The sequence below is a fragment of the Rhinolophus sinicus genome, chromosome 2 (genome assembly GCF_057876585.1).
Source record: "Rhinolophus sinicus isolate RSI-liver-muscle chromosome 2, RSI-T2T, whole genome shotgun sequence".
NCBI classification, from domain to species: Eukaryota; Metazoa; Chordata; class Mammalia; order Chiroptera; family Rhinolophidae; genus Rhinolophus; species Rhinolophus sinicus.
Window position 1 is genome coordinate 120,196,541 of NC_142502.1, and position 24,651 is coordinate 120,221,191.

Sequence of the window (24,651 nt, forward strand, 5' to 3'; positions counted from 1 at the left end):
TCCATGGATTCTCTGTTAAGAATCTCTGCTAGCAAATTTAGGATCCATGTAGTGTGGATATGAATATACAGAGCTATGTGAGTACGTGCGAGAGGTACTTTAGTACTTGTAAGTACCCAAACTTGTATGTGTTCAAGAGAGAGATCCATTTGAAAAGATAATTTTCTTCTCAGAGGGTAATTTTTATGCACCAATTTCATAGAAGAAAAACAGATTTTCTGATATTTCTCTACTTTTAATTGTAATAAAATATAATGTCAACGGGCTTTAACTCATTAGGCTAGAAACATTAATTCATTTAATAAGGATTTATTGAAATTTTCCAAAAGCCAGGTGTAGACTAGATGCTGGGAATACAAATAAGAATAAAATGATGCTATTACCCTTCAGATGCTCACAACCCTCTCAGAGAGATGAGAAGTAAACAAACGATGATGATACAGGTTGCGGTGCTCCACATCAAATCTATGCACAGGGTGTCTTCTCATATAAATGAGAACTGCTTCATAGGCCTGCAAAGTTGGTTCTTTGAATTTTTGTATGTGTGTGGTTACAACACAATTTTTAATACTAAAACTTTTATAATGATAAAATTGTTTAGAAGTCAAAACCTGATAAATGTCTTCACTCATCACTCAAGAAGAGGGTGTTAGGAGGATGAGTTCTATTATAAGTCCAGTCACATCTGAATTCATGTCTGGGCAGTGGCATTGCCAACTGCACAACTTTGTAAAAGTACCTTGATCTATGAAACCCTAGGGTCCCTTATATGTAAAATCAGTTTATCAATGGAAACATTGGTTTGCTATGCATATTTAATGAGCTAAATGCATTTAAAGTACCCCACTCAGGATCTGACACAAAATAAGCAAAATAAGTTTGTATGTCATTATTATTGTTACTATCATTACTATTATGGGATATATAGCTGGGGAGGTTTTTAAACTCAAATTGTTTGGTTTGATGGGAAACCTCTGGAAATATTATTTAGATCTCTACATTGTTGAAGAAAATCATAAAGCCCAATGAGGATGATGCCTTATTGATAAATTAGTTGTGAGATAATTAAGATTAAATATTTTTTTCATAATAATCAACCAAGTAGAACGTAGGTTAAAATCAGGGGAAAAAGTACTGAGAATATCAATAAAAATTAGATAAATCCAAAGAAGTACAGGAAAAAATGGGGATTTTTAAAAAAAGATCATTATATGAGGGTTTTGCTTCCAGCCAAAACAGAGTAATAGGGACGGTTTACCCTCTACCTGAAGCAACTGAAAAACATATCAAATATATGTAGCAATGATTTTCAGACATTGAACATCAGGCAACACAGGACAGTGATTTTTGAGAAGAGACAGAGATGAGGTGATGGAAGCCCTACAATTGACCCAATTACTGCCAGGAGAGAATTTCTAGGCTGCAGTAGAAGAAAAAGAAACTCAGTCAGAGCCTAGAACACTACTTGAATTAATGAGGCAAAGCTGGGAATACAATAAGGCCGAGGCAGCTAGATTTTACAGGGTAGAGTACAAGAAAGGAGACAGCTTCGCAGAATGAGAGCTCTGGAAATCCTCAGAAAGTTCCTGCAAAATCTTCAGCTGATTACTGATCAACACATGCATGTGAAATAACTATCCCGAAAGGATAAAGGAAACAATCTCCGAAGCTCACAGGGCTGAGAATGTGTCACAATCAGTAAGTTTAGAAAACCCTGTCATGCAAGGGGTCACAGGTAGAGTACTCAGAGGGGTATTATTGCTTTAGTATTGAAACAAAGTTAGCACTAAACTAACATTTTCTCTATTTCTGCCAATCAAAGCTTACAAGCCCCCAAAGATCAAAGTATTTTCAAAGAACTTACTTGTACCCAGGTTAGTGATCAAGTATCACAACACGTATACTAAAATTCTCTAGCATCCTACGAAGTAAATTTCCCAGTAGTGGGTATTCAATATAAAATTACCAGGCATGTGAAGAATTGAGAGAATATGACCCATAATGAGGAATAAAAAATTCAATAGAAATAGACCCAGAAATGACACAGGTGATAGATTAGTAGACAGAGAGTATAAAATTTATTATAATCATATTACATATGTTCAAGAAGTAAGAGAACAATTTGTACATCTTAAATGGAGACATTGAAAATGTATAGAACAGCTATTTTTAGACTGTGCTAGGCAGAATTCACCCCCATGACCTTTATTCTCTGATTCCCTGTGACTGCTCAAGAATGAGTCAGGAGTGCATAAACAAATACATGGAGGTGCTTTGCCAAACTCATACCTACGTTGTGCATAAATGAAACCAAACATAAACACACATCAAAGACTTGCAGATTTAAAAATAGACCACAACCCAGGTTCCAGAATGGCCACTGCATGGCAGGTACACAAACAGTTCCATATGACACTGCAAAGGCTTTGAAAACTGAACTGATATTGGGACCACGACCCAAAAGAGGTAGAGTGGAACATAGAGCTTTAACTTTACCAGGCTGATGGCTTGCTAAAACAGAAATGTCAAAATTCACCATAGGATTTAAACATGACCTAGAGTCTCAGAACATATTCCAAATGTCCAGATAAAATCCAATGTTACTCAGCATATGAAGTACAAGGAAAATCTCCATATGTATGAGTAAAGGCCAAAGCTGAAATGCCATGCTGGAATTATCTGGCAAAACTTTAAAACAGCTAATATGAAAATGGTGTAGCCAGCTGGATCACAAGGTAATTCTATCTGGAATTTTTTGAAGAACTCCAAACCGTTTTCCATAGTGGCGGCACCAAATTTCAATCCCACCAATGGTGCATCAGGGTTCCTTTTTCTCCATATCCTCGCCAACATTTGTTGTTTGTTGATTTATTGATGATAAGCATTCTGACAGGTGTGAGGTAATATCTTGTGGTTTTTATTTGCATTTCTCTGGTGATTAGTGATGTTGAGCATCTTTGCATATGTCTATTGGCCATGTGTATGTCCTCTTTGGAGAAATGTCTATTTAGGTCCTCCGCCCACTTAATTTGGTTTGTTTGTTTGTTTGTTTGTTTGTTTTTTGATGTTGAGCTGTATGAGTTTTATATAAATTTTGGATATTAAGCCCTTATTGGATGTATCATTGGTGACTATCTTCCCTCATTCAGTAAGATGTTTTTTCATTTTGTTGATTTCCTTTACTGTGCAAAGAAACTTGATAGTTGGATGTAGTCCAATTTGTGTATTTTTTTTTTTTTTTCCCTTGCCTAAGGTATCCTCTCATAAAAAAATCACTAACGGTAATGTCAGAGTGTTTACTGCGTGTTTTCTTCTAGGAGTTTTATGGTTTCGGGTTTTACATTTTAAGTCTTTAATTCATTTTGAGGTTACTGTTGTGAATGGTGTAAGAAGGTGGTCCAGATTATTATTATTTTTTTTGCATGTATCTGTCCAGTTTTTCCAACACCATTTATTGAATAGACTGTCTTTATCCTACTGTATATTCTTGCCTCCTTTGTCATTAATTAATTGACCATATATGTGTGGGTTTATTTCTGAGCTCTCTATTCTGCTATATTGATATACGGGTCTGCTTTTATGCCAGTATCATACAGTTTTGATTACTAAAGATTTGTGACATAAATTGAAATCATAAAGTGTGATGCGTCCATCTTTGTTTTTCTTTCTCAAGATTGCTTTTGCTATTTGGAATCTTTTGCGGTTCAATACACATTTTTGGACTGATTGTTCTATTTCTGTGAAAAATGCCATTATAATTTTTACAAGGATTAAATATAATCTATATGTTCCTTTAGGTAGCATGACATTTTAATAATATTATTTTTTCTAATCCAGGAGCATGGAATATATTTCCGTTTATTTGTGTTTTCTTCAATTTCTTCATCAATGTCTTATAGTTTTCAGTGTTTTGGTGTTTCGCCTCCTTGGTCAAATTTATTTTTAGGTGTTTTATTCTTTTTGATGCAATAATGAATGGGATTGCTTTCTTAATTTATCTTTCTGATAATTTCTTATTAGTATATTTTCATTATTGATTATGAAATTATCCATATCTTCTAGGTTGTCCAAAGTGTTCAGGTACAATTGTCTACAGTGGTCTCGTGATCTTTTGTATTTCTGTGATATCAGTTCTAACCTCTCCTCTTTCATTTCTGACTTTATTAATTTCAGCCCTAATTGGTTTTCCCCTTGGTGAGTCTAGCTAATCTTTTGTCAATTTTATTTATCTTTGTAAAGAAACAGCTTTTAGTTTCATGGATCTTTTCTATTGTTTTTTTAGTCTATATTTTATTTTATTTATTTTTTAATGCAAATTTATTGGGATGGCAGTGGTCAACAAAACTACATAGGTTTCAAGTGTACAATTCTATAATACATCATTTATATATTGCATTATGTGTTCACCACCCAGAGTCAGTTATCCTTCCATCACCATATATTTGATCCCTTTTACCCTCTTGTACCATCCTCCCTTCCCCCTTCCCTTCTGGTAACCACTAAACTGTTGTCTGTGTCTACGAGTTTTTGTTTCTTTATTTGCTTGTCTTGTTCCTTTGTTGATTTCAGTTTTATATCTCACATATGAGTGAAGTCTTATGGTTCTCAGCTTTTCCTGTCTCACTTATTTCACTTCACATAATAATCTCAAGATCCATCCATGTTGTCACAAATGGCAGTATTTCATCTTTTCTTATGGCAGAGTAGTATTCCATTGTGTATATATAACACATCTTCTTTATCCAATCATCTATCAAAGGACACTCTGGTTGTTTCCATGTCTTGGCCACCATAAATAGTGCTGCAATGAACATTGGAGCATATATGTCTTTATGGATAAGTGTTTTCAGATTTTCTTGGGTAGATACCCAGGAGAGGGATTGCTGGGTCATATGGTAATTCTATTCTTAATTTTTGAGGAAACTCTACACTGCCTTCAATAGCAGCTGCACCAATCTGTATTCCCACCAACAGTGAATGAGGCTTCCTTTTCCTCCACAGCCTCTCCAACACTTGTTATTTATCTTGTTGATAATAACCATTCTAACTGGTGTGAGGTGATATCTCATTGTGGTTTTGATTTGCATTTCCCTAATAACTAGTGAAGTTGAACATTTTTTCATATATCTGTTCGTTGTTTGTATATCTTCTTGGGAGAAATTTATGTTCTTGTCCTCTGCTCATTTTAGTCTGTATTTTATTTATCTCCACTCTGATCTTTGTATATTCCTTCTACTGACTTTGGACTCTTTTTTTTCCCTTAAGTTGTAAAGTTAAGTTTTTCATTTTAGATTTTTCTTGTTTCTTGAGGCAGGCATTTATTGCTATAACCTCCCCTTTCAGTACTGCTTTTGCTATATTACATAAAATCTGGTATGTTGTATTTCCATTTTCATGTGCCTTAAGATAATTTTAATTTTTGTATCTATTTTTTAAATTTTAATTAAATTAAAAAATATTGAGGGGGAGTTCCGGAAAAATGGCGGAGTGAGGTGAGCCTCTGTAAAGCTCCCCTGGAATTTACAAAGAATCGAACAACAAAAACTCCACAAAGGACTCCCTGCACAGCAGACAGGCAAGACGAAGAGGCCCACTACCGACTGAAATCACCTACAGGTGGGAGATCCGCGCGCGCGCGAGCGGGGGGAGGAGGAAAGGGAGAAGTGAGCGGAGACGCAGCTCCGTGGGTGCAGGACTCAGACCCAGCTCAGTGTGCTGAGCTCGCTGCTTCCGGAACTACCGCAGCTGCGGGAGATCAGACTGCTAGGGCTCCGCCAGGGCTCCACAGGGCTGAGGGGACAGCATATAACACGGCTGAACCCAACGCTCACGGCAGAGACCTCGGAGAAAAGACTGAGGGAAAAAGGCTGAAAACGGTGGTTTAAGCCCGCACTGCCGAGCAGAGAACAGAAGCCTTAGGCACTGAGACTAGCCGCCCCCTCCCTCCCCTCCCAGAGCTCGCCCCGCCCCCACCTGCCCGGTGCTAGAAGCGAAACAGTAGCAGTGTCAGATCAAAACAACAGAAAATTTGCTATATTTGAGAACTGTGGCCCACAAACACAAATCCACAGCCCAACTAGTTCCGGCAAAGGGAAGAGAGCTGTAGAAGCAGGACCGGCTGTGGTGGTGGTCGCCGCCATTGCTCTGGGCCACTTCTCACAGCTCACCCCGCCCCTGGCCCCACCTATCTGGGCGGATCCCTGAAGGAGTAAACAGAACTGCTGAAACATACAGGCTCTGAATCAGGAGGTGGAAGAGCTTTGGAACATCAAAAGCTCTCCGCATACCCACCGGAACACTGCGCCCTGTGACCTAGGAGAACTATTAACAGAGGAGAAGCCCGTCTCCCAGGGAATCCCCCCAGTGTGTGAGAAGCTGGAATAGTGTGGAGAAAACATAGCACTACCTTGTGAGAGACGAAAAAAAAAAAAAAAAAAAGCCTGCAGTCAAAGAAAAAGTAAAACGTTCTACCAACAAGTACTGGAAAACAAAAGAAAGATATCTTCCTATCAACTTGTTGCAGAAGTCACTCCTGTAGATGTCTAGGAAGAGAAATAGTAAACCAGTAATCGCCATGAGTAACCAAGGCAACAAGATAGCTCAGAAAGAAAGTGAAAAATCTCCAGAAAAGGCACTTAAAGATACAGAAATATGTGACTTAAATGACAGAGAATTCAAGGCTACAGTTCTGAAAAAACTCAACGAGATACAAGAAAACACAGATAGGCAGTTAAATGAACTCAGAAACTCAATTAAAGAACAGTATGAGCATTTTACGAAAGAGATTGAAATTTTAAAAAGAACCAAATAGAATTTCTGGAGATTAAGAACTCAATAGAAGAAATTAAGAATGAAATAACCAGCTTAGGTAGTAGAGTTGACCAGATGGAGGAAAGAATCAGTGACATCGAAGATAGAAACCTGGAAATGACACAGATAGAAGAAGAAAGAGACTTGAGACTTAAAAGAAATGAAAGAACTCTACAAGAACTTTCTGACTCCATCAGAAAGAGCAATATAAGAATAATGGGCATACCAGAAGGAGAAGAAAGAGAGAAGGGAACAGAGAATATATTCAAACAAATCGTCGATGAGAACGTCCCAAATTTGTGGACAGAATTGGACCCTCAAATCCAAGAAGCAAATAGAACACCTAGTTACCTCAATCCCAACAGGCCTTCTCTAAGGCACATTGTACTGAAGCTGTCTAAAATCCACGACAAAGAAAGAATCCTCAAGGCAGCCAGGGAAAAGAAGACGGTAACTTACAAAAGAAAGCCCATTAGATTATCATCAGATTTTTCAGCAGAAACTCTACAAGCCAGGAGGGAGTGGAACCAAATATTCAAACTATTGAAAGAGAGAAATCATGAGCCAAGAATAATATATCCAGCAAAGATATCCTTTAGATATGAAGGAGGAATAAAGACCTTTCCAACATACAGAAGCTGAGGGAATTTTCTAATACACGACCTGCACTACAAGAAATACTAAAGGAGGCTATTCGACCACCATCAACAGGGACAATTTGTGGCAACCAAAACTCAAAAAGGGGGAGAGTAAAGGCCTGAACTGGAATATGGGAATGGAGAAAGTAAGCGTGCTGAAGAAAATGGAATACTCTAAATATCAAACTTACTTTTTCATAAACTGAAGGGTAACCACTCAAAAAAAATCCAGAACTGAAATATATACTGAAAAAGAAGAAACAGAGGGAAACATCATAGAATACCACCACACAGAAATAATAGACAACAACAAAAAGGCAAAGAAACAATGGAGACACAGCCTTACCAGAAAACTAAAGATAGAATGACAGGAAATCCTCACATATCAATAATCACCCTAAATGTAAATGGACTGAACTCACCAATAAAAAGGCACAGAGTAGCAGATTGGATCAAAAAACTAAGCCCAACCATATGCTGTCTCCAAGAGACACATCTCAGCTACAAGGACAAGCATAGACTCAAAGTGAAAGGGTGGAAATTGACACTCCAAGCAAATGGTACCCAGAGAAAATCAGGTGTAGCCATAATGATATCAGATGAAACAGACTTCAAGGTGAAAAAGATAGCAAGAGACAAAGATGGACATTTCATAATGGTGAAGGGGACTGTAAAACAAGAAGACATAACAGTCATCAATATTTATGCCCCCAGTCAGGGAGCACCGAAATACACCAAGCAACTACTAACAGAACTAAAGGGAGAAATTGACCAAAACACAATTATACTAGGGGACTTAAATACATCATTGACAGCTATGGATAGATCATCCAAACAGAAAATAAATAACGAAATAGTAGCCCTAAATGACACATTAGATGAAATGGACATAATTAACATTTATAGAGCACTTCATCCTAAAACATCAGACTATACATTCTTTTCTAGTGTACATGGAACATTCTCAAGGATAGACCATATATTGGGACATAAAATCAGTCTCAACAAATTTAAAAAGATTGAAATCATACCATGCATATTCTCTGATCACAAGGCTTTGAAATTGGATATCAACTGTAAAAAGAAAGCGGGAAAAAACACAAATACATGGAGACTAAACAACATACTTTTAAAGAAGGACTGGGTCAAAGAAGAAGTTAGAGGAGAGATCAAAAGATACATAGAAACAAATGACAATGAAAATACAACCTACCAAAATTTTTGGGATGCAGCGAAAGCAGTTTTAAGAGGGAAATTTATCTCATTACAGGCCTATCTCAAGAAACAAGAAAACTCCCAAATAAATAACCTCATGTTACACCTTAAAGAACTAGAAAAAGAAGAACAGGTAAAACCCAAGGTCAGCAGAAGAAAGGAAATAACAAAAATTAGAGCAGAACTAAATGAAATAGAGAACAAAAAGACAATAGAAAAAATTAATGTGACAAAGAGCTGGTTCTTTGAGAAGATTAACAAAATTGACAAACCCTTGGCTAGACTTACTAAGATAAAAAGAGAGAAGACACTGATTAACAAAATCAGAAACGTAAAAGGGGAAGTTATCACGGACACCACAGAAATACAAAGGATCATCCAAGAATACTATGAAGGACTATATGCCACCAAATTCAACAACCTAGAAGAAATGGATAAGTTCTTAGAAACATATAGCCTTCCAAGGCTGAACCATGAAGCACTGGAAAATCTAAACAGACCGATCACCAGTAATGAAATTGAATCAGTCATCCAAAACCTTCCCAAAAGCAAAAGTCCGGGACCAGATGGCTTCACTAGTGAATTCTACCAAACCTTCAAAGAGGATCTAATACCAATTCTGCACAAACTCTTCCAAAAAATTGAAGAAGAAACAGTACTCCCCAACTCATTTTATGAGGCCAACATTACCCTGATACCAAAACCTGGTAAGGACAGCACAAAAAAAGAAAACTACAGACCAATATCTCTAATGAATACCGATGCAAAAATCCTAAATAAAATTCTAGCAAATCGAATACAACAATGCATTAAAAAGATTATTCATCACGACCAAGTGGGGTTCATCCCCGGGGCACAAGGATAGTTCAACATACGCAAATCCATCAATGTGATACATCATATAAACAAAATAAAGGACAAAAATCATATGATTATATCAATTGATGCAGAAAAAGCATTTGACAAGATACAACATCCATTTATGATTAAAACACTTAATAAAATAGGTATAGAAGGAAAATACCTTAACATAATAAAGGCCATATATGACAAGCCCTCTGCTAATCTCATAATTAATGGAGAAAAACTGAAGCCCTTTGCTCTACGTTCAGGAACACGACAGGGATGTCCCCTATCACCTCTGCTTTTCAACATCGTGTTGGAAGTCCTTGCCAGAGCAATCAGGCAAGAGAAAGAAATAAAAGGCATCCAAATTGGGAATGAAGAAGTTAAATTATCACTCTTTGCAGATGACATGATGCTATATATAGAAAACCCTAAAGACTCCACCAAAAAGCTATTAGAAACAATCAACGAATACAGTAAAGTTGCTGGCTACAAAATCAACGCACAAAAGTCCATTGCCTTCCTATATACCAACAATGAAATCTCAGAAAAAGAAATACAAAAAACAATTCCTTTTGCAATTGCATCAAAAAGAATAAAATACCTAGGAATAAACTTAACCAAGGATGTGAAAGACCTATATGCTGAAAACTATAAGACTTTTTTGAAAGAAATTGAAAAAGACACAAAGAAATGGAAAGACATTCCGTGCTCATGGATTGGAAGAATCAACATAGTTAAAATGGCCATATTACCCAAAGCAATATACAGATTCAATGCAATCCCCATCAAAATCCCAATGGCATATTTTAAAGAACTAGAACAAAAAATCATCAGATTTGTTTGGAACCACAAAAGACCCCGAATAGCCAAAGCAATCTTAAGAAAAAAGAACTATAATGGAGGTATCACACTTCCTGACTTTGGCTTGTACTACAGGGCCACAATAATCAAAACAGCATGGTATTGGCAGAAAAACAGACATATAGACCAATGGAATAGAATTGAGAACCCAGAAATAAAACCACATAAATATGGACAGATAATTTTTGACAAAGAAGCTAAAAACTTACAATGGAGCAAAGACAGCCTCTTCAATAAATGGTGCTGGGAGAATTGGATAGCCACGTGCAAAAGAATGAAACTGGACTGCTATTTGTCACCATGTACCAAAGTTAATTCAAAATGGATCAAAGACTTAAGCATAAGACCTGACACAATAAACTGCATAGAAGAAAACATAGGTACTAAACTTATGGATCTTGGGTTCAAAGAGCATTTTATGAATTTGACTCCAAAGGCAATGGAAGTAAAAGCTAAAATAAACGAATGGGACTATATGAACCTTAAAAGCTTCTGCACAGCAAAAGAAACCATTGACAAAATAAAGAGGCCACCAACTGAATGGGAGAAGATTTTTGCAAACAGTGCCTCCGATAAGGGGCTAGTATCCAGAATATACAAGGAACTCATGCAACTCAACAACAAAAAAACAAACAACCCAATTGAAAAATGGGCAGAGGACTTGAAGAGACATTTCTCCAAAGAGGACATACAAATGGCAAATAGACATATGAAAAAATGCTCAACATCACTAATCATCAGAAAAATGCAAATCAAAACCACAATGAGATATCACCTCACCCCAGTCAGAATGGCCATCATCAGCAAGACAAATAGTAACAAATGTTGGAGAGGCTGTGGAGAAAAAAGAACCCTCATACACTGTTGGTGGGAATGCAGACTGGTGCAGCCGTTATGGAAGGCGGTGTGGAGGTTCCTCAAAAAATTACGAATAGAATTGCCATATGACCCAGCAATCCCTCTTCTGGGTATCTACCCAAAAAATCTGAAAACATTTAGAGATAAAGACACGTGTGCTCCAATGTTCATTGCAGCTTTGTTTACAGTGGCCAAGACATGGAAACAACCAAAATGTCCTTCGATAGATGAATGGATGAAAAAGTTGTGGTATATATACACAATGGAATACTATTCGGCGGTAAGAAAAGATGATATAGGAACATTTGTGACAACATGGATGGATCTTGAGAGTGTAATGCTGAGCGAAATAAGTCAGACAGAAAAAGCAGAGAACCATGTGATTTCACTGATATGTGGTATATAAACCAAAACAACAAAAGAACAAGACAAACAAATGAGAAACAGAAGCTCATAGACACAGACAATGGTTTGGTGGTTGCCAGAGGGTAAGGGGGGTGGGGGGTGGGGGGTGGGAGATGAGGGTAAGGGGGATCGAATATATGGTGATGGAAGGAGAACTGATTCTGGGTGATGAGCACACAATGGGATTTATAGATGATGTAATACAGAATTGTACACCTGAAATCTATGTAATTTTACTAACAATTGTCACCTCAATAAATTTAATAAAAAAATATATATATATATTATATGCTCTTGTTGGATTGATCCTTTTGTCACTATGTAGTGCCCTTCATTGTCTTTTTTCTTTTAACAGTCATTTTTTTTAGGTCTATTTTTTCTCTTAAGTATAGTTAACCCAGCTTTGTTTTGGCTTGCATTTCCATGGAACACAGTTGCATTCTCTTCACTTTCATTCTGTCCATGTCCTTATATCTGAGGTGACTCTCTTGCAGGCAGCATAAAGATGGGTCTTGTTTTTTATTATTATTATTTTTTAATCCATTCAGCCACTCTCTACCTTTTGTTTAGATAAGTTAGTCCATTTATATTTACAGTAATTATTGATAGGTAAAGACTTAGTAATGCCATTTTATCAATTGTTTTCTGGCTGTTTCATAGTTCCTTTGGTTCCTCTCTTTCTGTCTTCCTTTGTAAATTGATTATTGTCTGTATTATCTTTTGTGTGTCTGCAATTTTTGTATGAAATATTCTGTAAATAGCTCTTAAGTTCATCTTGTGTAATGTGTTGTTTAAGACCAATGTGTTGTTTAAGAACAATGTTTCCTCACTGATTTTCTGTCTGGGTGATCAATGCATTGATATAAGTGGGGTATTAAAGTCTCCCTACTTTTACTGTATTTCTGCCAGTTTCTCCCTTTATGTCTATTAATGTGTGCTTAATATATTTAGGTGCTCCTATGTTGTGCATGAAATTATTTATGACTGTTACATTCTCTTTTTGGATTGACCTTTTTATCATTTTATAATGCTTTCTTTGTCTCATTTTACAATCTTTATTTAAAGTGTATTTTATCTGATATGAGTATTGCTAACCCAGGTTTTGTTTTATTTTTTCATTTATATTTGTGTGGAATATTTTTTTTTCATCCCTTTACTTTAGTCTCTGTGTGTCTTTTGTTCTGAAGTGAGTCTCTTTAGGCTCTATGTAGAATTTTTTAAATATCAATTCATGCGCCCTATGTCTTTAATTGGAGTATTTAATACATTAACAATTAATGTAATTACAGATAGGCATGCACTTATTGCCATTTTGTTAAACTATTTTTGTTGTTTTGTTGTACTTCTCTGTTATTTACTTTCTTCTTTTCCTGATTTCTTCCCTTGTGGCTTGCTGGTTTTCTTTATTGTTATGTTTAGGTTCTTTACTTTTTTGTGTGTGTAATATTTTAGATCTCTTTGTATTGTGTGATTCCTAACCACTTGTATTTATATTTGATTTTGTCCTTTCACCTTCATACTAGTTTTTTAAAGTGTCTGATCCACTGCTTTTATTATATATTTACCTTTACCTGTGAGATTTTTTTCTTTCATGTGTTTTTTTATTTCTGATTATGAGCTTTTTCTTCTGCTTAAAAAATACCCTTTAACGTTTACTATAAAGCTGGTGTAGTGGTGATGAACTTCTTTAATTTTTGCTTGTTTCAGAAATTGTTTATTTTGCCTTTAATTCTGAACAATGACCTTGCCATATACAGTATTCTAGATTATAGGTCCCTTCCTTCAATGCTTTAAATATATCCTGCTTCTCCTTTCTGACCTACAACCATCTGCTGAGAAATCAGCTGCTATCCTTATAGGGTTTCCTTTGTTTGTGATTTTTTTGTTTTCCTCTTGCTGCCCTCTAAGTTCTCTCTTTATCTTTAACTTTTTCCATTTTAGTTGCATTATATACTGATGTGGGTCTCTTTGGTTCATATTGTTTGGGACTCTGCACTTTATAGACCTGGATGTCTGTTTTCTTCCCCAGGTTAGGAAAGTTTTCAGCTATTATTTCTTTAAATGTGTTTCCTGCCCCTTTCTCCCTCTCTTCTCCTTCTTGGATCTCTATAATGTGAATGCTAGTGTGCTTGATGTTGTTCCACAGATCCCTTAAACTATCCTCTTTTTTTTCAAATTATTATTTTCTTTTTGTTCTCCTGATTGGGTGATTTTCACTATTCTTTCTTCCAGCTCACAAATTTGCTTGTCTGTATTATCTAACTTGCAGTTGATTCCCTCTGTTGTAATCTTTTCATTTCAGGTATTGTATTCTTCAGCTCTGATTGGTTCTTTATTACATTTTCTAGCTCCTGTTGAAATTCTCACTGAGTTTCTCTATTCTTCTGCCAAGTTTGTTGAGAATACTTATGAATACTACTTTGAATTCTTTATTAAGCAATTACCTATCTCTGTTTTACCGGGTGGGGGTTCTGTTTTTGTTTGTTTGTTTTCTTTTCTTTTGTTCTGTCATTTGAAACATTTTCTTCTGTTTTCTCATTTTGTTTGATTTTCTGTATTTATTTCTCTAAATTAGATGAAACAGTCATTTCTCCTTATCTTGTAAGAGTGGCTTTGAAAAGGAGTGACCTCTGTGTAGACTCTATGGCCAGATAGTTTAGGTAGGCCACTGGATCCAAAGCAGTTGCATATGAGTCTTATGCCCTAGTGGGTTGTTGGCCAGGGATTTAGCAGGCACAGACCTGGGGATACTCTGCAAAGCTTGCTTGCTCGAGCTGCAGAATTTTAATTTTTCAAAATTTTAAATTATGATGAAGTCCAATTTATCACATTTTTCTCTCATTGTTTCTATTTTTAGTGTCAAATCTAGGACTCTTTTCCTAGCCCTATATACTAAAAATATTTTTGTTTTACTTCCCCTAAAACCTTCCCAGTTTTACATTTTATAATTAAACCTTAGATCTATTTTGAGTCCATTTTTATGTAAGGTATAAGATTTGGGTACAGGTTCATTTGTACTTTTTAACGGATTTCCAGTTTTAAAACACCATTTTTTGAAAAGTCTACAATTTGCCCATTGAATCACTTTTGCAAATTGGTCAGAAATTTGTCGAACATATTTATGTATGTCTATTTCTGAGTTCTCTGGTTTGTTCAATTGATTTGTATGTCTTTCCCTTTGCCAGTACAAAACAATCTTGATTATTGAGGCTATATAATGAAATTAATATGAGATAGTGTGATCTCTCCCATTTTATGCATCTTTTGGTTTTTTTTATTTTTTTATTAAATTTATTGGGGTGACAATTGTTAGTAAAATTACATAGATTTCATGTGTACAATTCTGTATTACATCATCTATAAATCCCATTGTGTGTTCATCACTATAAAAAAAGATCTTAGTTATTGTGTAGACTGTGACTTTGTATATAAATCTTAGAATAAGCTTGTTTGTCTTCAACATATGTTGCAGAGGTTTTGACAGGAATTGCTGTAAACATCTATGTAAATTGGGAGAAAATTCATCTCTTTACTAGCTTGAGTGTCCCAATCCATGAATATATTTTGTCTCTCAGTTTATTTAGGCTTTCTTTGATTTCTTTCATCAGCATTTTATAATTTTCATCAAGCAAATCCTATTCATGTTTTATTAAATTTATATCTAAATAAAGAATATGTGGTATATATACACAATGGAATACTACTCTGCCATAAGAAAAGATGAAATACTGCCATTTGTGACAACATGGGTGGATCTTGAGATTATTATGCTAAGTGAAATAATTCAGACAGAAAAATTCAAGAACCATATGACTTCACTCATATGTGGGATATAAAACTGAAAGTATCAAAGGAACAAGACAAACAAATAAATAAAAACTCATAGACACAATAGTTTATTGGTTATCAGAGGGTAAGGGAGGGGGGGCGATAGTAGAAGAGGGTATAGGGAGTCAAATATATGGTGATGGAAGGAGAACTGACTCTGAGTGATGCACACACACTATGATACATAGATGATGTGTTATAGACTTGTACACTTGAAACCTATGTAATGTTACTAATCATAGTCACCCAAATAAATTTTAATGAAAAAAATCTAAATATTTTACTTCTGGGCAATTTTAAATAATATTTTATTCCACTTCTGTTTCCACATGTTCATTGTTATTATATAGAAACACAAATTAGTACTGGGTGTTAATTTTATATCCTGAAACTTTGCTGAACTCACTTACTAATTCTAGAAGTTTTTGTCCGTTTTGTTTTGATCATTTCATTGAGATTTTCTACATAGACAAACATGTAACATGTCATTTGTAAATAAGGTTAATATTAATTCCTTCTTTCCAATTTAATAATAATAATAATAATAAATGTAATTTGGAAATTTGCTTTATAGCAATGGCTAGGATTTCTTATACTATGTTGAAAAACATGAAGTACAATGTTGAATGTGGATATACTTGCCTTGTTTCCAGTCTTAGAAAAATGCATTTTTCACTATTAAGTTTAATGTTAGCTATATGCTTTTTGTAGGTGCTCTGGAGGTAATTTGCTTCTTCATGACTTGGTGAGATTTTATCATACATGGGTGTTGAATTTTGCAAATACTTCTTCTGAATCATTTGATATGATCATATGATTTCTCTTCTTTCTTTAGCTTATTGATGGGTAGATTACATTGATTAATTTTCAAATGTTGAAGCAGCCTTGCAGATCTACAATAAATTATACCTGGTCATGATGTATAGTTACTTTATACATTGCTGGAATCATTTTGCTGATATTGTTTTTAGACATTTTATGTTTAAATTCATGATGGGTATTGGTCTGTACTTTTCTCTTTAGAATGGTCTTTGCCTGGTTTCAATATCAGGGTAATACTAGCCTCATATAATGAGTTAGAAAGTATTTCCTCATGTCCCATTTTCCAGAAGAGTTTCTAAATTTATTTATTTATTTATTTATTTATTTATTTATTTATTTATTTATTTATTTATTTATTAACTGCTCAGTAGAGTTTTCCAGTGAAATCACTGTGGGTCTGGTGATTTCTTTTTCTATAGATTTTTAAATTATGTTTTCAATTTTTTAAATAATTATAGGATGATTTGGATTGTCTGTTTCATCTTGGTTGAGTTCTGGTAGTTTGTGCTTTTCAAGAAATTGGTCCATTTCTTCTAAGTTGTCAAATTTATGAGAATAAAATTGTTTGCATTTTTTTCTTGCTATCCTTTCAATGGCTGAAGTTATATTCACTATTTCAATCTTGACATTGGGCTTTTGATTACCATTGGTTTACTATTTTCTTTCATTTTTTAAATTGAGGTAAAGTTTATATAACATTATATTAGTTTTAGTTTGCACAAATAATTAAAAATTTGTATATATTGCAAAATGATCAGCACAATAAACCAGTTAACATTAGTCACCATACAGAGTTACATTTCTTTCTTATAATGAGAACTTTCAAGATTCACTCTCCTAGCTACTTTTAAATAGGCAATAGAGTATTAATAACTGTAGTCACCATGTTGTACATTATGTCCTCATTATTTATTTATTTTATAACTGGACATTTGGACTTTTTTGCTCTCTTCACCTATTTCACCCCAATTCCCCACCCCAACCTCAGGCACACCAATCTGTACTCTATATTTATGAGCTTTTGTTTTGTTTTTCAGATTCCACATATAAGTGAAATTATATGGTATTTATTTTTTTCTGTGTGATTTTCTGTATTTTTTTCTGATAATATCCTCAAGGGCCATTTCGGTTGTCACAAATCACAAATGGCAAGATTTTATTCCTTTTCTATGGCTGAAAAATATTCATATATATATATATATACACATATATACATATACACACACACACACACACACACACACACACACACACATTTTTTTCCCCCTTTTTTCATTCATCCTTTAATGGACATTTAGTTTGTTTCCGTGTCTGGGCCATTGTGAATAATCTTATTTACATGTATCTTATTGATTGTGCATATATCTTATTGAATTAGTGTTTATTTTTTATTTTTTATATAAATACCCAGAAGTAGAATCACTGGATCATATGGTAGTTTTAGTCCTAGTTTCAATTTTATTAATTTCTGCACGTTTTTATTATTTCCTTTTGAGAGTTTTTAGTTTATTTAGCTGTTCATTTTTTAGTTTTATGAGTTAGAAACTTAGGTTACTGGTCTGAGACACTATTTTTTTATTGGAGCATTAGGTTCTATAATTTCTCTCTCAGTATTGCTTTAGCTATATCCCACATACCTTGATCTGCGTGTTTTTATTTTCATTGAATTCTATGTATTTTTTATGAGAATTTGTATTTATTCATGGTATATTTGGAAGTCTGTTATTTATTTCCCACATCCTTGGAGATTTTCCTTTTTTTCTGTTTTTTTTTTTTTTGTTTCTAGCTGATTCCCTTACTATCAGAGAGCATACTCTGCATGATTTCAATTCTTTTAAATTTGTTGAGAGTTATTTATGATGCAGCATTTGGCCCATCTTATTGAACATTCCAGTGTCCTTGAGAAAAACGTGTAATATCCTATTGTTTGATGAAGTGTGTGAATTAGTTCCTGTTGCTTGATTTTATTTTTTAATTTATTGGGGTGACAATTGTTAGTATAATTACATAGATTTCAGGCGTACAATTCTGTATTACATCATCTATAAATCCCATTAATCCCATTGTGTGTTCACCACTCAGAGTCAGTTCTCCTTCTGTTGCTTGATTTTGTTGTTTAATTACTTTATATCTTTACTCATTTTCTGCCTAATATTTCTATAAATTGTTGATAATAGAATGTTGAAATGTTTAACTATACTGTTGGATTTATCTACATATCCTCTTGGCTTTATTAATTTTTGTTTAATATATTTTAAAGCTTTTTTTGTGTTTGTGTATATGTATACATTATGTATTATTCATTTCCTGTTGCATTTTTCCTTTTACTGTTATATAATCTTTCATTTTTACCCTACTAATATTAATTTTCTAAATTTCACTTTTTATCTAATATTAATGTCACTTTTTAATTTTCGTTAACTGTTTTCATGGTATAGCTTCTTTTTTTACTTTCAACGTATATGTGCTGTTGTATTTAAAGTGTGTTTTTGGTAGAAATATACATTTGAATAATGTTTTGTTTCTTAATCCACTTTATCAATTTCTGTACTATAACTATAATAAACAGACCATTTGTTTTAAAATATTAATATATGGCTTAATTTGTCATTTTATTATATATTTCCTTTTATTTCTTCTCTTTCTGACGTCTCTGCTTCTCTTTTCTTAATTATTTGCCTATTTGGTTGTTGCTTGAATATTTTTTAGAATTATATCTTAATTCACTTACAGTGTTTTAATTATATTACCTTGTAAGTTTTCTTTTCTTTCTGTTTTTTAAATTAAAGTTTATTGGGGTGACAATGGTTAGTAAAGTTGCATAGATGGCCAAGACATAGAAATAACCAAAGTGTCCTTCGATAGATGATTGAATAAAGAAGATGTGGTATATACACACAATAGAATATTATTCTGCCATAAGAAAAGATGAAATAGTGCCATTTGTGACAACATGGATGGATCTTGAGATTATTATGCTAAGTGAAATAAGTAAGTTTTTTTTACTGGTTGTATTCGTCATGTTCTCCAGAGAAATGGATAGGATGTGTGAGTGTGTATGTGTGTGCGTGTGTGTGTGTGTTAAAGAGTATAAGTGTTTGTGTGTGTGATAAAGAGCATCTATAAAAAACATACAGTTAACATTATATTTAATGGTGAAAGAATGAATGGATTCACCTAAGATTGGAAAAAAAAAGGCTGTGGGGTGGAGTGGGTGGGTGGGTAGGAAGGGAGGTAGGGTTGAGGGGGTTCGGGGGGTGGGCACAGAGAGAGAGAACAATTGGCTCCCATGCTAATCATGGAGGCTGGAAGTCCAAAATCTGCAGGGTATGTTGGTAGCAGGCTGGTGACTCAGAGAAGATTTGATGTTCAGCTTGAGTTTGTGCTGGCCAAATTCCATCTTTGTACGGGAAGTCAGTCTATTTCTTAAGGCCTTCAACTGATTGGCTGAGGGTCATTATGGAGGGTGACTTGATTTACTCAAAATCTACTGATTTAAATGTTAATATCATTTAAATGTTGCCTTTACAGCATTATCCAGGTGTGTTTGACCAAATATCTGGGTACCATGGCCTAGCCAATTTGACTTATAAAATTAGGCATTACACTAGGTATTGGCACAATGCACTAAGTATTAAAATGTTCATGTGTATTTTATTACAGTCTACTGGTATCAATATTTACTACCACTTTAAATAAAGTGTTAAACAATTACCTTACCTTCTCTACTTTTAATATATAATATTATCTTAAGTATCTCTTCTTCATGCATTGAGTACCATATCAGATTGTTTTATAATTTTTGCTTCTATCATCAAATACGATTTAGGAAACATACAGGAAGAAAGGTAGTCCATTATATATTTATCCCCATTTTTATGCATTTCAGTGTAATTCTTTCCTTTCTGAAATTTCAACCCTTTTTTTGTTGCCCTTTTCTTTTAGTCATTCTTTAAGGGTAGGTTTGCTAGCAACAAATGACCTTAGTCTTCTTTCATCTGACAATGTCTTAATTCATTTTCACAGTTATAGAATTTGAAGTGTAGAGCTTTCTTTTTTTTAAACACTTGCAATATGTTAGACCTCTTCCTTTTTGCCTTTATGGTTTCAGATGAGAAATCCACTGTCATTTGAATAGTGTTTCCCTATAAGTTATGTATCATTTATTTCTGGATTCTTTATTTTATTTTTGCTTTTAGTTTTTAAAATTTAATTGCAATATATCTTAATTATGACATATTTAATTATGACATGTATGGATTTCTCTGGGTTTATCCAGCTTGATTTTCTTACAGTTTTGCATTAGTAAGTTATTTATTTTTATTTTATTTGTTTTTTTGCCAAATTAAGAAAAGGCATTATTTCTTAGGAAACAATGTTTTCTGGAATACTTTTCCAGACACCTTCTTTTTCCTCTCTTCTGGGATTTTGTTGATATGAATATTACATCTTTTGTTGTAGTCCCACATGTTACCGAGTCTCTAATCATTTTTCTTATTTTATTCGATTTTCTTTATTTTGTTAATATTGGCTAATTTATATTTTTCCATCATCAGGTTCACTGATTGTTTCCTCTGATCCTTCCATTCTGCTGTTCAGCCCATCCAATGAGTTTTTTTTTTTTTTTTTAACAATTCTCTATTGTATTTTAATTCTAAAATTTTCTTTTCTTCTTTATCTCTTCTATTTGTTTGATTACATATTCTATTTTTCATTTGTTTGAAGCATGTTTGTATTTTCTTTTTAAAGTATTTTTATGATTGTTGCTTTAAAATCCTTGTCAGATATTATAACATCCAGTTATCTCCTTGTTTGGTGTTTGGATTGTCTTTTCTCTTTCAGTTTGAGACATTTCTGTTTCTTGGTATGAGTTATTTTCAATTGAAACTTGATCACTTTGTGTATTATAAAATTGCACATCTTATTTAAATCTTATTTCTTAACAGACCCTGTATGGCATGCTCTGTTTGGTGAAGGGATTGGGGAGAGGACATGGCACCATCCTGTTACTTCCAGATGGGCATGGAAGTTTAGGTTCATTACCACCTGACAGAGATGGAAGACCCAGCTCCTCACTTGGCCTCTATCACCTCTCTGACAGAGTTTGGTGGCCATGTTACATAATGGTAAGACTAAAATGCCAGGCTTTTTACTCAGCCTTTGCTGGCAAGTGTGGACGGTATAGTCCATTTTTACAGTGGTGTTTGGCAGTAGTAGAGTGGCTTTGGTGTGCCCATTTTCTGTCATGTAAAGCTGTTCCTTTATTCTTCCTTTGGCTAGAGAAAAGAGGCTTTTCTTGGGGCTAATTTGTGTCTGTGAATGTTGGCATTTGTGTATTGCCAACTTCTGTAGCACATATTATGGGATATGTGAGACAAAAAGAAAATCCAGGAAATTCACAATTTTGGTATACCTTGGATCCCAACTTTCCTCTTTGAATTCTCCTATCCACATTTAAGTGTCCTTCTATTCTTGTTCATATTTAATATCCAGGATTTTTAGTTGTACTTAGCAGAAGTAAAAGAAAAATGTGTCTGCCACATCTTACCCCCAATTGGAAAATGGTGCAAAATAATTCAATATAGTGGGATAGTCTTTTCAACAAGTAGAACTGGACAAAAAATGGAAGTCCAAGTTTTGAAAAATGAATCTTGAGCTAAACCTCGTGTGGTGAGGAAAAATTTCCATCTAAATGTAAAATATAAGACTATGAAAACTTTAGAGGAAAATATAGAAGAAAATCTCTGGAACCTGTTTTTTGACAGAGAGTACTTAGACATAATATAAATAGCATTATCTAGAAAATATGAATTTAATACACTGGACTCCATCAACATTGAAAAATATTGTTTTTCTCTGTTAAAGACACTATGAAGAGGCTGAAAAGATTAGCATCCAAATTGGACATAATATTTGCAAATCACATATTCAACAAAGGGCTTCTTTCTAGAATATATATATTTCAAAATCCAAAGCATGCTCCTGACCAATTAACTTAGAACCTCTGGACTTGGGATAGAGGCAAGAGTATTTTTTCAAGCTCCCTAAGTGATTCCAATGTGCAGACAAGTTTGGGAATCACTGGTATAACTTAAAAGATATATATTACTATTTAATGTGAATTATTTTATACCAAATTATAGATACTGTAATAAAGTGGGGGGGGAGAAAGAAAAGAAGCTTAGCCAGGTTTATTAATGCAAAAATAGAAGGGTCCAAAAGATGTTTGGGATACGATGAAGCTTTAGAGTTAGGATGAACAATTCTTAATAATTGACAGTCTAATTCTTGATGAATGATAACCTAATTTCTGTTGCCCCTATCATGGTCAATATTTGTAGCCATCCCTCATTGACTATCAGATTTTTTATTTGATTGTTTGAAAACTTCTTCAATTTTTTTTCTGACACTCTCTAAAATTAATGCTGTAGAGTTCACAAGATAATTTTTTAAAATTTAATTTGAATTTATTCCTTTCTTTCTGGTCTCCAATGTCATATATATATTTCTACCTAGACACACTCAGGACTTATTTTTTATATATCAAACAGACAACTTTTAGTTGTAACTCACCTGTTAGTTAGCAACACTGTTTATATAATTGTGACAATGGTCAGTATTCCTTAGTGACTGTTGCCTCTCCACAGTCTTGGAGTCTTCATCCAAACAGAGATACTGTTGGATATAAATACCTCCTCGATCCCACTTTATTTTTTAAATAGATTAGTCAAAGACATAACTGTGCAAGTTATTTCCCTGAACTTAAGGGTGAAGTCATTCATAAATTAATTCTGCCATTTCCCTCTGGCCTTTCCACAAAATACAATAAAGATTCTAATACACTTCTATTTTATTTTCTCCCCACAGCTCCTATTAAATGCATATATATATATATATATATATATATATATATACACATATATATATACATACATACATACATATACATATATATATACATATATATATATATACATATACATATATATATATATATATATATATATATATATATATATATGGTTGGTTTTTTTTTTTTACTTATTTTCACTCAGAAAATTTGAGCTGCATTTTCATTATATTTCTGCTCTCCTGGCCAAGCATCTTGGCTCTCCTATTCTTAGAACACAGACAGACAGGAAGACACACAATACACACATATACACACACACACACGCACATATCCTAATTCCAATTCCCTCCTTCTTACAGTCCTAATAACACCCACTCTGCTGTATTTGCCTGTTCATAACTCTACCTCAGTGCTCATTGAAAGAACATCTTTATCCTGTCTCCTGGTTGCAATTGTGATGATTCATATCATGTATCTCAATTTAAATTAATTTCTATATTGTGTACTTGTCATTGCAAACACCAGTCTAAACCTTGAAAATGTCATAGATCATTTATGAGACACATAACATGAAAAAAATCATAAAGCAACATTTAAAGTGCAAAAGACTTTGTAATTTTAATATAATGAACTTGGTTGAAGATATTTAATTACATATATATCATATGAATAAAAAATTGTATTAATGCACTTTGATGTCTGTGCAGCCTAAGCCTATGTTTTCTAGATTACTTTTTACTCTACTGTACATGTATAAATGTATTGGTAAATTATTAAAAAAATAAACCCAGAGATGTATTTTTAAAATATGGAGAATGATTTTGGTAATAATTAAGTCAAGTTGTTATCATTGTTGAAATATTTGGGTGGTACTTGTACCTATTTTTAAGGATTATGTTCTTGAATAGTTGAATTGGGTGCTAACACTGATATTAATTAGAAGAAAAAAATCAAAGCAAGTTTAAAAGGGATAAAATCTAATTTTCTGAAATGAATAATATACTTATCTAAGTTGTCCCATTTTGGCATTTTCCAGGAAAATTGTAACTAAAAAGCATGATGTTGGACTAAGTATGTTCCCATCACTTAAGGCACCATCCAGTTGTAGCTTATAAATACTTCTTGTCCCTGGCTCATCATCTCTCCCTTCAGACCATGCATGTGGAATGATCTCGTACAACCACTCCCAGTGGTGGTGATTTTTGGGGCTGTCATGAAGTGTCAGCAAACCTGACGACTTGGAATGTGTCAAGAACTAAATAAAGACCAGGGACTGAATAAAGCACCTGGACATGGAAAACTATACATCATCTCCTTTGCTTCGTTTTTGAAAGTTGGCTTAAACAGTGTATTTTTAGCAGGAAGGGAATGGGATGATTTTGTGTAATGCTCGACAGCTGCTCATTAGGCAGATCAGAAAGAGATAAGCAGGAGGAGATATTGGTTAAAATTGCAGAGTAGGTGCCAGGAGTATTAGATTTCAAGTCTTTCTCACTGACCTTGAGTGACCTT